Here is a 16,072-nt window from a genome sequence, read left to right as displayed (position 1 = left end):
GTGATCTTGCCCCAGCTCCGCTTCGGCCACGCCCAGGCTTTAGGGCGGAAGTGTGGGCTCACGGCGCATGATGCTCAATCTCTGATCTGCAGTGGGGAACTGGATATTCTCGGCTTGATCCATCGCTTTTCCAATGCCGGTGACCGCAGCAACCATTATTGGCAGGGTTTCCGGCAACACGCCCTCTGCTTGTGTTTGTTGTCTCACTTTCTGCTTTCCTCGGGCTTCGGCGGAGCTAGCATCCGTCTGATTGAAGTTGCCCAAGGCTTGAGAGAAGGAAAGAGCCGTATCGCCATGACCTTGGCTGAGACCCTGATGGGCTTGGATTCTGTCTATCGCCGGGAGACGACTAGGTTTGCTGGGAGTCCATTGCTACTGCAGGTAATGTTTCCCACCCAACCTTACATATATATTTGCTCACATCACTCGACCCTCAGGTTCGATTTTTCTCACAAAACCCGTGTCTTACTTTTCTCTCATCGTACACCTCTCTATTCTTTATTCTCTCATTTTTCATCCCTCCCCAGGTATGGTTAATGGACAAGTTGCAGGTTGTGGACTCTTGCCCAGCCTACTCAGCTCGAGGCTATTTCTTTCGGCAGCGCCTAGTCAATGCTCTTGACGAAAGGTGGTGGTTTGATTGGATGTGCAATTTGTCCGCAGACCGCATTGCTTGGCGTTGCCCTTGGCTCAACCTCCCGGCAATGAGCTATAGTATGTCCCGACTGATTGGGATCCAGTTGATTGGTCTAACCCACTGCGTATTCTATTTTCCGTTCCGGTTCCTGCGCCAGTTTGGTCACGATCAGATCTGCCCACCGGAGGGGATTGAGTACCCAGCTGCTTTCCCGGTCCGAGGTGTACAGCTTGCCCGATATGCCACAACATGGAGGACTAGAGAGCTCCTGGCTCCTGCTCTCACTTTCAGTTGCACTTTGTCTGACGAGTGCTTGGATTGGCTCAACGAGGAGGCACAGGTTGGGCCTAGCTTGGCATCAGATGCTTCGACCAGCTCTGGACGGGGGCGCAGAGATACTTGACTCGACTATGCCCCAAATTTATTGCTTTATTAGTATTTTCAAGTTTTCTTTATGAATGTAATTAAAAAGCAACCTCGATTGTAATGCAAGAGCAGGAGAACTCTGTTTTGAAATCAATGAAATTGAAGGTTATGGTACTGAAAATTTTCCGCTTTGGTCCAAAAATGGTCTTAGTCGTAAAAAGATTTAATTTGAACAAAGCCGACTTTTATTAAAACTTTTCAAAACTATTTTCGATGTGGATCAGAACTGGACACGCCGAAGATCTGTCACTGAGATGCACAACCCCAGATCCCTACAACTGGAAAGTTGCCCCTAGTCTGAAGAACAATGCGGCACTTCATGGCAACGGAAAGTTGCCCCTAGTCTGAGTAGCACTGTACCGGAGATCGCGATAAATGCTGATGGATAAAGATGACTGAGATGATCAAAATGGACAGAGTTGATCGGGGAAAAGTTTATGGCTGAACTTCAAGGTGAAGTTGCCTACGTATCCCAAAGATGGGAATCAAGCCTTACGTAGTTCAGGCTCAGGTTCACTCGAGTATTTTCACTCTCCTTCTGCGCTCTAACTTTTGCCAAGGCCGCCCTTTTCGGGTTTTCAACCTTGCGAGCTCAGTTTTTATATTTTCCAATTTTTTGTGCTCTAACTTTTGCCTAGGTTGCCCTTTCGGGTTTTCGGCCTAGCGAGCCTCTCAAGGATAATATTTCTTCAACTTGTCCATGTTGATCGATTGTGAAAACTCTAGGCCATCTAGATCCATCAGAACCACAGCTCCACCTGACCAGATGGCTTTGATGATGTAAGGACCAGTCCAATTGGGTTTGAACTTGCCCCTTGGGTCGTGGATGGGAGCTCGGTTGTCCTTGAGCACCAAATCTCCTTCTTTCAGATTCCTGGACTTAACCTTCTTGTTGAAAGCCCGGGCAATTCTGCGTTGATAACCTTGAATGTGGTACAGTGCTTTCAGTCTTCTTTCATCAAATAGCATGAGTTCCTCAAATCTGCTCTGCTGCCAATCTGCTTCAGCTATTTGGCACTCAACCAATACTCGTAACGACGGAACCTCAATCTCGATGGGTAGAACAGCCTCCATTCCATAGACCAATGAATACGGAGTCGCTCCAATAGAAGTTCTGATTGAAGTCCTGTAGCCCCACAGAGCAAACGGCAGCTTGTCTGGCCAATCCCGATAGGTTTCCACCATCTTCTGCAATATATGTTTGATATTCTTGTTGGCGGCCTCAACCGCTCCGTTGGTTTGCGGCCGGTATGTAGATGACTTATGGAAAGCCACGTTGTATTTTTCCAACAAGTCTATCACTTCCTTCTTGAAGTGGGAACCATTATCTGAAATTATCTCGTTTGGCACCCCGTAGCGACAGATGATGTTGTTTCTGATGAACTTTGCGACGTGCGACGCCTTCAACACCGCGTATGATTGGGCCTCGACCCACTTTGTGAAATAATCTATCGCTACCAGGATAAACTCATGCCCGTTTGACCCCTTCGGGGTAACAGCTCCAATCACATCAATTCCCCAAACTGAAAAAGGCCATGGCGAAGTCATGTTGTACAGCTTTGACAGCGGGATGTTCATGCGGTTTGCATGAATTTGACACTTGTGGCATCGCCGAACAAAACTAATACAATCCTCCTCCATGGTTGACCAGTAGTAGCCCTGTCTGAGGATCTTTCTGGCCAGCATTACTCCATTCATGTGTGCACCGCACTCCCCTCCATGGATGGCCTCCATCAGGCGCTTCGACTCTTCAGCTTCTACACAGAGCTTATGCATTCCCAGATGACCCCTTTTGTACGGCTTACCCCCGCAGATGATGAATTAAACAGCCATTCTTCTGATGGCCCTCTTATCCTTGGCATTTGCCCCTAGTGGATATGTCTCCTTTTCCAAGAAGTTCCAAATGTCGTAATACCAGGGGTTGCCGTCTTGAGCCTCATCTATGGCGGAAATCAACTCGTATGCTGGCGCAAACTTTTGATCAATAATGACTGGACGCATCCGGACTCCGGACGGGATGTCTATCATGGAAGATAGAGTTGCTAGTGAATCTGCGAACTTGTTGTTCTCTCTTACGAGGTGGGTGAAATTTAGCTTCTCAAACCAAGGAATTAACAAATCCAAGGTTTGGTGGTAAATTATCATCCTTTCCTCTTTGACTTTCCAATCTCCTTTTGCTTGAGACACAACAAGGTTTGAGTCCCCAATGACGTCCAACCGTCTTGCCCCTAGTTCTAGGGCTGCTTCCAGGCCAACAATACATGCCTCATACTCTGCTTCATTGTTCGAGACTTTGAACCGGAGCTTGAATGCTAAAGGGATACGGGAATCGTCAGGCGCTATCAGCAACACCCCTATCCCATACCCATACTGGTTTGACGCTCCGTCAAAGTACATCGTCCAAGTTTCATCTTCGATGTGCAGAATGGCTTCATCTAGGGATAGGTACTCAACCGCTTCATCCCCCTCAACCGGGTGGTCGGCAAGGAACTCTGCTACCGCTCTTCCTTTTACTGACTTGCGCGTTACATACTTCAAATCAAATTCGGAGAGCAACAGCAGCCAACGAGCTAGCCTACCCGTAAGTGCTGGTTTCTCGAAAAGATATTTGATGGGATCCAAACGTGAAACCAACATTACAGAGTGAGCTAACAGGTAGTGTCGTAGCTTCCTGGTAGCCCATACCAAGGCCAAACAAGCCTTCTCCAGCGGTGTATAGCGGGTCTCGTAATCCAGCATCTTTTTGCTCAGATAGTAGATGGCCCTTTCCACTTTGTCTTCTGACTCCTGCGCGAGCATGCAGCCCATGGTAGTCTCAGTTACCGAAAGGTACAATATCAACGATCTCCCCAGCTCTGGTGGTGACAACACGGGCGGGTTCTGTAGATACTCTTTGATCTGTTCAAAAGCTGCTTGACATCGGCCGTCCCATTGGAATTTCTTTCCTTTCTTCAGGAGACCAAAAAGTGGTTCACAAGTCAAGGTTAATTTTGAGATAAACCGTCTTATGAATTGCACTTTACCCAGAAAGCCTCGCACCTCCTTTTCAGTCTTTGGTGGTGGCATTTCTAAGATGGCCTTGATTTTGGAAGGGTCGACCTCGATGCCCCTTTGTGTAATCAGAAACCCTAGCATTTTTCCCGCTGTAACACCAAACGTGCACTTCTGGGGATTCAACCGCAGCCGAAACTCTCTGATCCTTTGAAAGAATTTTTGTAAGGCGGTGTAGTGGCCCTCTCTTTCTTTGGACTTGACAATCATGTCGTCCACATACACCTCGACCTCTTTATGGATCATATCATGCAATATTGTAGTTGCTGCCCGTTGATAAGTAGCTCCAGCGTTTTTCAACCCGAATGGCATCACTCTATAACAATATGTACCCCACGGGGTAGTGAATGCAGTCTTCTCCCGATCTTCGGGTGCCATTACTATCTGATTATAGCCTGAGAAACCATCCATAAATGAAAGCAAGGCGTGTCCTGCCGTGAAATCTACCAATTCGTCAATGTGCGGCAAGGGAAAGTCGTCCTTCGGACTGGCCCTGTTCAAATCTCTGAAGTCTACACAGCCCCGAATTCTGCCATCTTTCTTCGGCACCGGAACAATGTTGACCAACCAAGTTAGGTATTCGGATACCAGCAGGAAACCTGCGTCAATTTGCTTGGTGACTTCTTCCTTAATCTTGAGGGCCCAGTCCCGGCGGATCCTTCTGAGTTTTTGTTTGACAGGTCGGGCCTCGGGGTCAAGAGGGATCCGGTGCTGTACAATCTCAGGATCGATTCCAGGCATGTCTTCGTAGGACCACGCGAAAACATCTTTGAAATCTTTTAATAAAGAGACTAAGCGCTCGCGTTCCTCCGAAGACAATGTGGACCCGATCTGGACCAGCCGCGGGTCCTTCTCAGTACTAACATTTACGGTAGTGATTTCATCCATTAAGGGTTTAACAAATCTTTCCTGCTCTTGATCAATTAACCGTTGCAAAACTGGAGGAATTTCTCCCTCGTTGTTTTCATCAAAATTTTGAAAATCCTGATTTAAGCAATAAATCAAAGGCACAGAAAAATACTCAGAAACCACATCCACATCGTTCTCATTAAATACTTCCAAGCCGTCGGATTCCTCTGTTACAACAGACTCAAAAGAAAATGAAAATGACGACCTAGACAGGACTGTGGCATCCGGGTTATCACCCCCAGGAATACCGGACTCAGACTCAGTCGAGCTGGAACCTGATTCCGACGCACAAGATTCGGTGGAATCAGATTCCGACTCACTACCTGACCCGGTGCTGCTAGATAAAAAGCCTTCTTCATATTGCCAGATGAGAGAAGGTGCAATAGATGCATCCAAGATAGGCGCTGAAAAGCCCGCAGCTATTTCATCTCCAATCATGGAAACCGAAGAGTTATCCCTCAAGCACTCTTGGTCGATCGAAGGATCTGAAAGTAGACATGCCAGTGCTACCCCCATTTCAAGCTCGGTGCTCTCAGAATCCACTGCTTTACACTGCTCATCCTCAGTTGGTGGGTCTGTCTGCGCTTCGGCAACGTCATCCCCAGGTAATTGTAAGTCGAAGAAGATTTCGAAACCAGGCACGCGCTTCCTCTTCGCGTTCAGCCATGGTTCTGGGAAGCCGCAGAATGGAAAGTCTTCCCCCTCCCGGACGAAGCGTCCGTTTAGGGTACCCCAGATGGGCCTATGCATTAACTCAAATGGCTTCCCAGCCTTCTTTGCTCTGGCTCTTCCGGCCATCTCTTTCCCCTTCCTCACCCAGTCCTCTTTGGTGGGCAGATAACCCAATCCAAAGGTGTGAGGGTTGTGTGGCACTTCGGCCAATGCCGCGACGCCTTTCCGGCCGCTTCTTCCTAATCCCATTCCGGGGATATGTTGTAGCTTGTTCATGAGGTAGACAGATTGAGCACTGGCGTACACACCCTCATTCACAGCCATGACATTCTGTACCACTCGAGCCTCAGCCAAAGTGAACCCCGATAAAAACACATCCTCCGTGCCGTGCTCGATCTCCAAGACAGGCGTGGACACTTCCGGCGGCGGATGGATTGATGAATTCCCAAAAACGATCGCTACCCCTTTCCCGTGGGGGTACTTTAGCATCTGATGTAGAGTGGAAGAGACTGCCTTGACCTGGTGCAACCACGGTCGCCCTAAAAGTAGGTTAAAGGTTGCGGGAACGTCCAAGATATGAAATTCAATGCTTTGTTGTCCTGGACCAACCTTGGTTTGAATTTTAACAGTCCCCATCACTTCTCTGCTGGTATTGTCGTATGCTCTGATCACTTGAGTAGTTGGGACGAAGTCCACGGGCTTCAACCCGATTACATATGCCGTTCTGGTCGGGCAGACATTAATCGCAGACCCGGTATCAACAAGTACCACCGGTATCCACTTATCTCTACATTCCACAGAAATATAGAGAGGTTTGTTATGATTTGTGCCTTTAGGTGGTAGTTCCTTGTCCGAAAAGGTTAATGCCAGGGAACCTCCTCCCGGAAAAACTAGCCCAACCAGCTGTTCAGGCGTGGTGTCTATGGAGAGTTTGGACTTGTCCATAGCAGACAGGACAGCTTCCCTATGTACTCGTGATGCCATTAGCAGTCCCCAGATGGAGATGTCTGCATGTATCTTTTTTAACTGTTTCAGCACAGCTTCCTCTTCAATCTGCTTCTCCTTCTGTTTCTCCGCTTCTCTATCCTTCCCGGATGCCTCAGGTTGGTCCAGGTGTGGGGGTTTGAAGTACCGCCCACTTCTCGTCATATGGTCAACCTCATCGAGGTACCAAGTGTCATCCGGTTGATTATTTCCCCAATCTTCATCCGTGTGGGCAAGACATAAGTCATCGTCTTCCCACCACATTCCGTCGGCAGCCAACAGACACCTGTCTGGCTCCGGTTCAATTGCACTCGCAGTACTCTCTGTCCACATGTTCACAGCATTCTCTATCTTCGTGCACACAGCACTTTCAGTCCCCTCAGGGCCCTTAGCTTTCCTAATTCTCTCGGCATCCTCAAAGTTTTCTCGTTCCAGCTGCATCAGTACAGCTGGTTGTTCAACAATTCCCGTGTCCATAATGCCCAAGTCTCGAGCGAAATTCTTAGCACCGACGCTCTCCAGCGATACAACTCGACTTCCGGCCATTCTGGCCACAGCTGATACTCCTGCCCCTACCGGGCTCTGTTCTGGTTGGGCTTCCCCCACTTTATCTGGTTGATCCTCGAGCCATCCAGTGGCCTCCGCCGATTCCTCATAGTCGAACCAGTTGATTGACGCATCCCCCGGTTCCTGGTCATCGAAAAATTGCAGGTTGGCAAAGTCCTCCTCTACGGCTGTCAGATCATCTGCCCCTATCCCAGATCCATCCCCCCGGATCATGCACAGCTCTCCTGTCTCTGGCAATTCTATACCTAGCCCAATCCGGCTCGTTGATAGGATGTACTCGCTTGGATCATAGGCTCCCCCAGCAAAACTCTGTCCAGTCCCGGATTCAACAACCCCACTTTCTCCTGAAGTTTGCTCTTCCCCATCTCCGATGGCCACCACCGTCGGCTCTGGTTGGGTTGTGGAGATGTCCAACACGCACAAAAAGTCAGTGCAGTCGGGGAGGAACACCTCCGGCTTGGGTAGGTGGGTGGGAGTAATATAGATGCTAGGATCGTAAGACACGACCCCAGTCTGGATAAAATTGATTCTATTGGAAGGGGGAGCTTGGTTATGTGGTGGGAGAGGGTTGGTTGTGACATTGGGTTTATCAGGAGGTGCGATCACCTGTTTGTCAATAAGATCTTGGATCTCATGACGCAATCTGAAACAACGGTCGGTGTCGTGACCGTGTTGTTGGTGATACGCGCAGTACTTTGCTGGGTCATGAGAGGAAGGGAGTGGGTTCGGTAGTGGCTTTGGCTCCAGGGGTTTCAAATGCTTTTTCCTGATCAATACCCCTAGAGCTTTGGACAGGGGCATGTATAATGGGGTGAAGGTTCTTTGGCCTCGAGGTTGGAATCTGGTGGTTTGTGTGTTGCTTCCGAACGTGCCGGAGAAGGGTGTGGCAACCATGGGCCTTGGAGGGGGAGGGGGAATGGTGGTGACCATACTGACTTCCGAGGCTCTTGTATTTGCAGCACCACTCGGGCCCGCATTGTTGTTACGGTTGAAAGTCCTCCTCGGTTGTTCCCTATCGTGGTCAAACAGACCTTGTTTCATTGCATCTTCGATTTGCACCCCCATCTCGTGTAAATCTGAGAAAGTAGGAAAGGGGATCACAATCATTCTCTGCATTAACTTTGGGTGGAGATTGCGCACAATCATCCGGATTTGGTCCTTATCTGTGGGCCTCAAAGTCATCATTGACGCCTTTGCCCTCCATCGGAATACAAAGTCCGAGAAAGTTTCCTTGGGCTCTTGCCTTGTCGTTTCGAGATCACGAGTTGTAATCTCGATCTGAGTGTTGTACGAATATTGCGCGACAAAGGCCTCAGCCATTTCATCCCAATTCTTCTTCACTTCATCCTCTAACTTTGCGTACCAGTGGGCGGCCACACCCGACAGGGTTCGGCCGAATAATGAAAGCTTCTGTGGTCGCGTTAGGCCCATTGGCCGCAAGATGTCTGAGAACAGTCAGAGATGGACCATGGGGTCCCCGGACCCGTCAAAGCGGTCAATTTGAGGCATTTTGAACCTATCGGGCAATGTTACGGCCACGTCGGTATATCCATCCTCGATATCCGGGATAGCCTTGACCCCCTAGGACTTCTTGAAGAGCTTCTCAAGCTTGCTCAATTTCAGAGCTGTATGATCAATCTCAAACTCGAAGGGAGAGTCCGGGTGATTGGGTGTATGGACCTTGGACAGTTGGGGCGGAAGCGGGGGCGGAGCTGGCCCCGTTGGAAGATTCGTGTCCTCTTGTAAGTTTTGGAGATTTGGCACGGCGTTCTGGGTGTTTGGCGGAGCGTTCTGAACAATAGGTGTTTGCTCAGGTAATGGAGCCCCTGCCGGAGGAGGAATCTGGTGTGAAGCAGATGCCGCATTCTGCTGTTGCAGTCTGGTGATTAGTTCGGCCTGTTGGGCCATGATCGCGGCCTGCTGTTTGGAGAACTCCGTTTGACGGGCAACATCATCATGCATCTGTCTCATGCTCTCCTGCATCTGGCGCATTAGAGCCTCCATCCCTGATGTATTTTGCTGATCCATCTGACTAACTGGTATGTCTATTTCTACAGCAGTAATTGAGACCTCAGTCCTATAGTCCTCTAATGAAGTAACCCACTGCTCTGACAACCTCTGTTCTGACACACTGCGTTTTTTCGGCTTTCTTTTGGTAACGGGGGGTAGAGAATGGAACACTGGCTGTCCGTCGATTAGATCCTCAGATCGATTGAGTCGACGACCTCGTGTCCAAAGTGCTTGGGGAATGCCTGCTGGGTTGGAAGCAATTGTGCTAGAACTGACCTAGCAAAAGATAAATAAAGCGAAAAGGAAATAAATAAACAGATAAACGGACAGCATAACAGCTTAAAATAAAATGCATGACACACAGCCGGGCATTAACAACACACAGTCAATTAGCTGAATACACACTGTCCTCAAACACTGATTATTATCCCTGTATCACTGTCCCCTAAAACAGAATCTGATACCCGCAGATAACTAATTCTCAAATACTGGCTGATGCCTACAGGCCTGATACCCATAATACTGAACTGATGCCCGCAGGCCTGATGCCCAAACTCATATACTGAACTGATGCCCGCAGGCCTGATACTGACAATACTGAACTGATGCCCGCAGGCCTGATGCCCAAACTCATATACTGATACATGCATTCCTGTAGAGACGCACTCTAAAGCACATAACAGATAAGTGAGAGCCAAAACACCCCTATGTTGGGGTAGGGTTTCCCTGTCCTATTTTGTGAGGAGCTAGGGTTTCACTACGCACGCAGTGGTTTCAAACAACCTATAAACGGGTAAGCAACCTGTCCTAGTTTGGAATGGTCACTATGGATCCGAATATGCACTAGGTCGAATGGTCAAAGAGGGTGCCCCGGTAAAACCGGGGTTTGTGTTCCCATACTGGCAGAGCCCACAACTGGTCAGCCTTATGGTCATGCCTTGACAAGACAAGCCTCCGGCAAACCGTTCAGGAATAGCAGATGGCAAACACGGTGTCCTAGGCGCACCAATGCAAATGCAATGCAAAGAAACACACAAGTGTAGTCAAAAACAGATATCATAAGTTCGAGTCAAGTTCTCTAAATCCCCAGCAGAGTCGCCAGAAACTGTAGACGTCCCCGAACGCCCCGGGAGGAACGAGCTCTCGTTCTGTTCATTTGGGGTCACTACAGCTCAGGACTCTCAAATTTGTCACGGTTCTAAGTCTGAACCAAAGAGTCCAAATTCGGCAAATCGTTTGAGAAAACAGATTTTGAAAGAAGTGCCAAACATGGACTGCTTTGCCAGATACAGAGTCGCCACCTAAATGTTTTTTTAATGGGAAATTTAGGAAACCCTGACTCGGTGCCAAAGGCCACATGTCCGTCATCACCAAAGTTGCCTCGGCTCGGGAACTTGGGTAAGATTGGGGAAGGTCACTTCGTGAGCACCCCCGCTCGCCCGATCAAAGATCGGCCTCTACTAACCGTGATATCAAGTTTTGAAAACATTGTGTGTCCTTATTCCGGTTATTAGCCTAGGTTACTATGTGATATACACAGTATATAAGTATAGACCAGGTCACCTGAATTGGAACAAAACATTTTATGTTTATTTTTGAAAGATGGTTTGCTACTCACAAGTAGGCTTAAAATGCAGATTTTGCCACCCTCAGGTGGGCTTAGGAAAAAGATGTTTTTGCCACTATCTACTGGGCCTAAAATATTTGATGATTTATTCCAATTTAAGTAACCCAACCTTTACCCACAGGCATTCAGGCAGTTATATCACATAAGCACATAGCCTCATGGCAAGCATGCTATCATGGCAGTCGCTCACACACATGCAAGGATGCTAAAGCATAAAACTTACCGAGTACTCCAAGGCAAAACAAAAGCTAATTAGAAATCCATGCATGAATCCTAAGTATACAGAAATGCCTAATGCAACACATGCAAAAATGCAACTATAGCAGGCTCGGCTATTCTAAACATGGCATATGAGATGCAACAGCTAACAAGTATTCAACTTTGAAATTGAAATACAAATGCAGTTAGTATGATTCGCCGAGCCCGGTGCATGCAAAACAGATGAATGATGCAAACATGCTGTCATACTGTATGCTAATTGAAACATGCCCTAATCTAACCATCATAAGCGGGTAAATAAAAGGGAGAAAGACGTGGGGTTGGAAGACATACAACACACTCACGCACACTTATTACAGTTATGCCCTCGCACAGAGGGTCCAAATAAATATACAGTCCCAAATGAAAGAATATTACAGTCCAAATAATACAGTCCAAATAATATACAAATTCCTAATTAATTAAATTAACTAAGAAAACTGTAAAACTGGCGTGCAAGCCAGGGACTGCCTTGCTCCTGATGAATGATGCATGTCTGGGCGGCCTTGCGCGGAAATCCACTGGGATGCCCCAATTAGCCTCTGTTTTGTGATTTTTCTTGGAAAGCGCGCCAAACTCCGGAAGTTTGCTGATTCTTCATTTGCTGCAACAGAGAGCAGGAAAGGGGCATAGCAATGTATTTTCATAGATATATGCATGCCTCGATCCTCGTGCCACCAATCACGCATATCGAGGCATGATGGCCGAGGAGTCGAATTGCACAATTTAATATGGGATCAATGCACATGAAAACACAACGAGACCTAACTCCATCATGGATGATCCGGAGTGTCGGTGACTGGGGAATTGAGATACATTCCGTCACTCGGAGTACGAAATGCACCTCGTTTCCCGTGTCTGGGCTAACTCCTATCCCGAACACGATGCAATATGCATGTCATGCATGAAATGCGACTAAGATACAATCCTAACATACACAATGCTATGAAAATGAGATGCCTCGAAATGCGTACACACGGGCACGCAAACCGAGAAAATGACAGAATGCGATCTAAGATACAACCTAGTATGCACTATGCTGTAAAAATGAGATGCCTCAAAATGCGTGCACACGGGCACGCAAACCGAGAAAATGACATACGCAATGCAAATGATAGAGAAATATGATATGGGCTTACACTAACATGAGAGAGCCTCAGCCACACTCACATAAGAGGCCGATGGATGAAAATGAAGTGCCTCGAAATGCGTGCACACGGGCACGCAAACTGAGGCAATGGCATACGTAATGCAATATGGCTAAAATGGCATATAGAATGCAACATGGACTTACACTAACATGAGAGAGCCTCAGCCGTACTCACATAAGAGGCCGATGGATGAAAATGAAGTGCCTCAAAATGCGTGCACACGGGCACGCAAACCGAGGCAATGACATATGCAATGCAATGGCATGGAAATATGATATGCAAACATGCTAATAGAATTTCAGCACTGAAATGTGGGGGAAAACAGCCCCGGAACGAGGTGAAAACACACCCGATGCATGGAATAGTCCCGAAACATGAATTTCGGGACCCGAAATGGCCTATAGCTATACCAAATATGCACAATGTGGACATGTAATGGATAGGAAGTAGCAAGGCAGCCCCAAAATTAGTATTTTACCAGTACAAATCATGGCCAAACAGCAAGCAAAGATAGGGCAACAATGGCATGCAAAAATAGAGGCCAAGAGAGGGCAATGAAACAAGTGGTATATGTAAAACCCAAACTGAAAAGTGCCCTTCTACAACATTGAATAGGGACCAAAAATATGCACATTTACAGTTTATGACAGCCCCAAAATCAGTATACAAACATGCTAGAAATGCAATGCAAAATGAGGCTCAAAAGCGGCTATAACACAAAGTATACAAAATATTTATCAAAAAGCCAAAGACCCTTAATGAAACATGACAAGGGGGTCAAAATATGGCTGTTTTCAGTTCGGACCAAAGTCCAAAAACAGCAACATCAGGGGCTGCCAAAGCATGCAAAAATGGGGACCAAAAGAGAGATATAACATGAAGTGTATAAAATATACCTCAAATCATGAAAAGCCCTGAATGAAACATGAATAATGGGCCAAAATAAGACTATTTCTAGTACTGTAAAAAGGCCAAAAACCGAAGCATAATAGGCTGCCAAAACATGCAAAAATGGGGACCAAAAGAGAATATAAAGGCAAGTATAGCATGGAGGTCCCAAACAGTGTTGAGCCCTAAATGAAACATGAATAATGGTCCAAAATAAGACTATTTTTAGTACTGTAAAAAGGCCAAAAACCGAAGCATAATAGGCTGCCAAAACATGCAAAAATGGGACCCAAAAGAGAATATAAAGGCGAGTATAGCATGGAGGTCCCAAACAGTGTTGAGCCCTTCTTCAATGTTGAAGAGGGGCTCAAAATAAGGCTGTTTACAGTTTACATCATGCTCCAAAACAGATCACACACAAACTAAAAATACTACGCAAGATAACGATATTTAAGAAGGATATTGAAGCAAGTGCAATAGGGGGGGCTCAAACAGTGTTGAGCCCTTAAGCAAAAGTGAAAAAGAGCTCAAAAGAAGGACACTTTCAGTTAGGGCCGGAGCTCAAAACAGCAAGCATATATGGCTAAGGAATGTTGCAAAAATTGGCTTAAAAAAGAAGGAAATGGCAACTCACCCTTGTAGACCAATCTTTGGTTGCTTCTTGGACCAAGTTGCAGCACCTTTAGCCTCTGAGAAACCCTCCTTGCTGCTGGAAATGGAGTGGTGGTGATGGTGTTAGGTGGTAGTGAAGAAAAGGGGATGAAACTTGGGTGTTTTAGGGTAGAAATGAGAGAAGGAGATGGGATATAATGCAAGAGGCTTAATGATTTTTTTTGTAACCCCTCATACAAATGCTGGCCCCTGGTTATATGGAACAAAAAGAGGGAGTAAAGGTGGGGAAAAGGTGGGGGAAAAGGAGGCAAGTTTTCCCCCAAAAAATATCCCCCGGATTGAGATATTTTCTGGGGGATACAGCTATACAGCTGTAAAGTGTGTATTGCAAGGAACATGGCCGGCCACCTTTTGGAGCTGCAGGTGGCCGGCCGGCCACCCCCCCTAGCCGGCCGGCTAGGGGTCAAAAAGGTCAAGTTGAGTTAGTGGCCGGCCACCACAAAAAGATGGCCTCCCAGGTCCCCTCATCACAACCCTGTGGTTCGAATTTGGAAACTCTAAAACAAGAGAGAGAACAAGCCATTTTTAGGAGGGGTTCAAAAGGTTCAATTGGATTTTCTAGCCGGCCATAAACTTTTAGGGTCCTCCCATGTGTGTACAACACAAATATGTGGTTTGGGGTTGAAGAAAGTGACCCCAAGGTGTTCAACATTGGCTCGGAAGTGAGAAAAACGGGTGTCGGAGGGCGAAACTGGAATATAACTGGTTGCCAAGATAATTGATGGCCTCCCACCCTTCAGTGACCTTCCTAGTGATAAAACAGAAGTACCTGCCAAAAATGAACAAAAACCGATGCAAAATGAAAGTTCGAGGACCAAAACACGCAGTTCGGGGTCCCGAAAACGGGCTGTTAAGCACCGAAAGTGGCATTCGGCCACGAAGTGGGTTTCTCAGACCCCAGTGTCCCTTGAAAGGGAGTAAATAAGATGTATGCCAAAATTTAGAGCAAACGGAGATGGTTAAGCGGTCCCGAACCGAGGCACACGGCCAACGGTCCCGAAAAACCGGAAACTGGGCTCCGAAATGGGCAAAATGGCCTGCGGCCACAAAATGTAGCCCACGGCCACTGAGAGATGGTCTACGGGACCTCTCCCTCCCCTCGGGAAAAGAAACAGAGAAAACCGAGTCTGGTTCGCAAACCGAGGCAAGGCACAGAAGAGGGTTCGGAAGTCCGGAGGCAGGGCTCACGGCCGCGACTCTGAAACTTCTGAACGAGCACATTATGCAACATCACCAAGCGCTCAATCGGTGACGTCTGAGTCTTAAGGTCGGTCAAAAATTGGGTGTCTACAACATGCACCAAAAATGTTAAAGAGTCCACGGGCTGTTTTTAGAGCCCTTATACCTTGATAAAGTCACTTATTTTGGCTTCTTTTTTTCCCCTTATTGTAGAGGGTGAATCTCAAAAATGTTAAAGATTTCCCTCGTAAAAAATAGTTTGTGTCAATATTAATTTACCGCCATTGGTTTTAGGTCACGTAATTCTCATTATCTATGAAACACAAGGTTTATGAACTAGAGAAACTAGTAAGTCAACAATTACCAATTGTTCATCAATGAAAGAAAACAATAACCCTAGGTTAACCCTATTCATGATTTCATGCATGAAACATAAATACATGATCTTAGAGCTTTCCTAGAAAGTGAATCTTGATGTGTGACTGAGCCCTCCATAGCCTCTCCTTGTCTCTCAAGGTAGGGTCTTCTTATGTGATGGTATGGTGATTATGGTTTCTTTCTATATGACTAAGGAACACAGTTTTCTAAGGTTAATAAGAAACCTATGCACTAATTAGTTTTGCTAAGAGGTCCCTCTACCAATATTAATTGGTAAAACAAAAACACTCTCTATCAAGAGTAATTATTCTATCTTCCAAGAATACCTGTTGATTTTGTGTCCACCAATAGTAGGGTCCAAAAAATAAAAGATATAGTGGACAAATCATAAAATACTATTAGATGGGCTAGAAAGGCATACGGTCATATGACATTCCAGACTTGCTGCCACGTGGTACTGCAAACTTACTTGATAATTTCTACTCTTAGAAGAATAATTGTTACCATGACATTAATAACAATGCAAGCTTATCATTGAAAAACAAAAGGAAAACTACTAAGAAGTTTAAAATTTACTTTGAAATCAATTCTAAAATAAACAAGTAATCACTACTTTATGGTAGGATAATTTTGTTGCCAAATAAATCACACAAAATCAATCAC

This window comes from Camellia sinensis, chromosome 8 (assembly GCF_055761805.1).
Source record: "Camellia sinensis isolate YWXY chromosome 8, ASM5576180v1, whole genome shotgun sequence".
NCBI lineage: Eukaryota > Viridiplantae > Streptophyta > Magnoliopsida > Ericales > Theaceae > Camellia > Camellia sinensis.
This window is presented reverse-complemented; position numbering follows the sequence as displayed.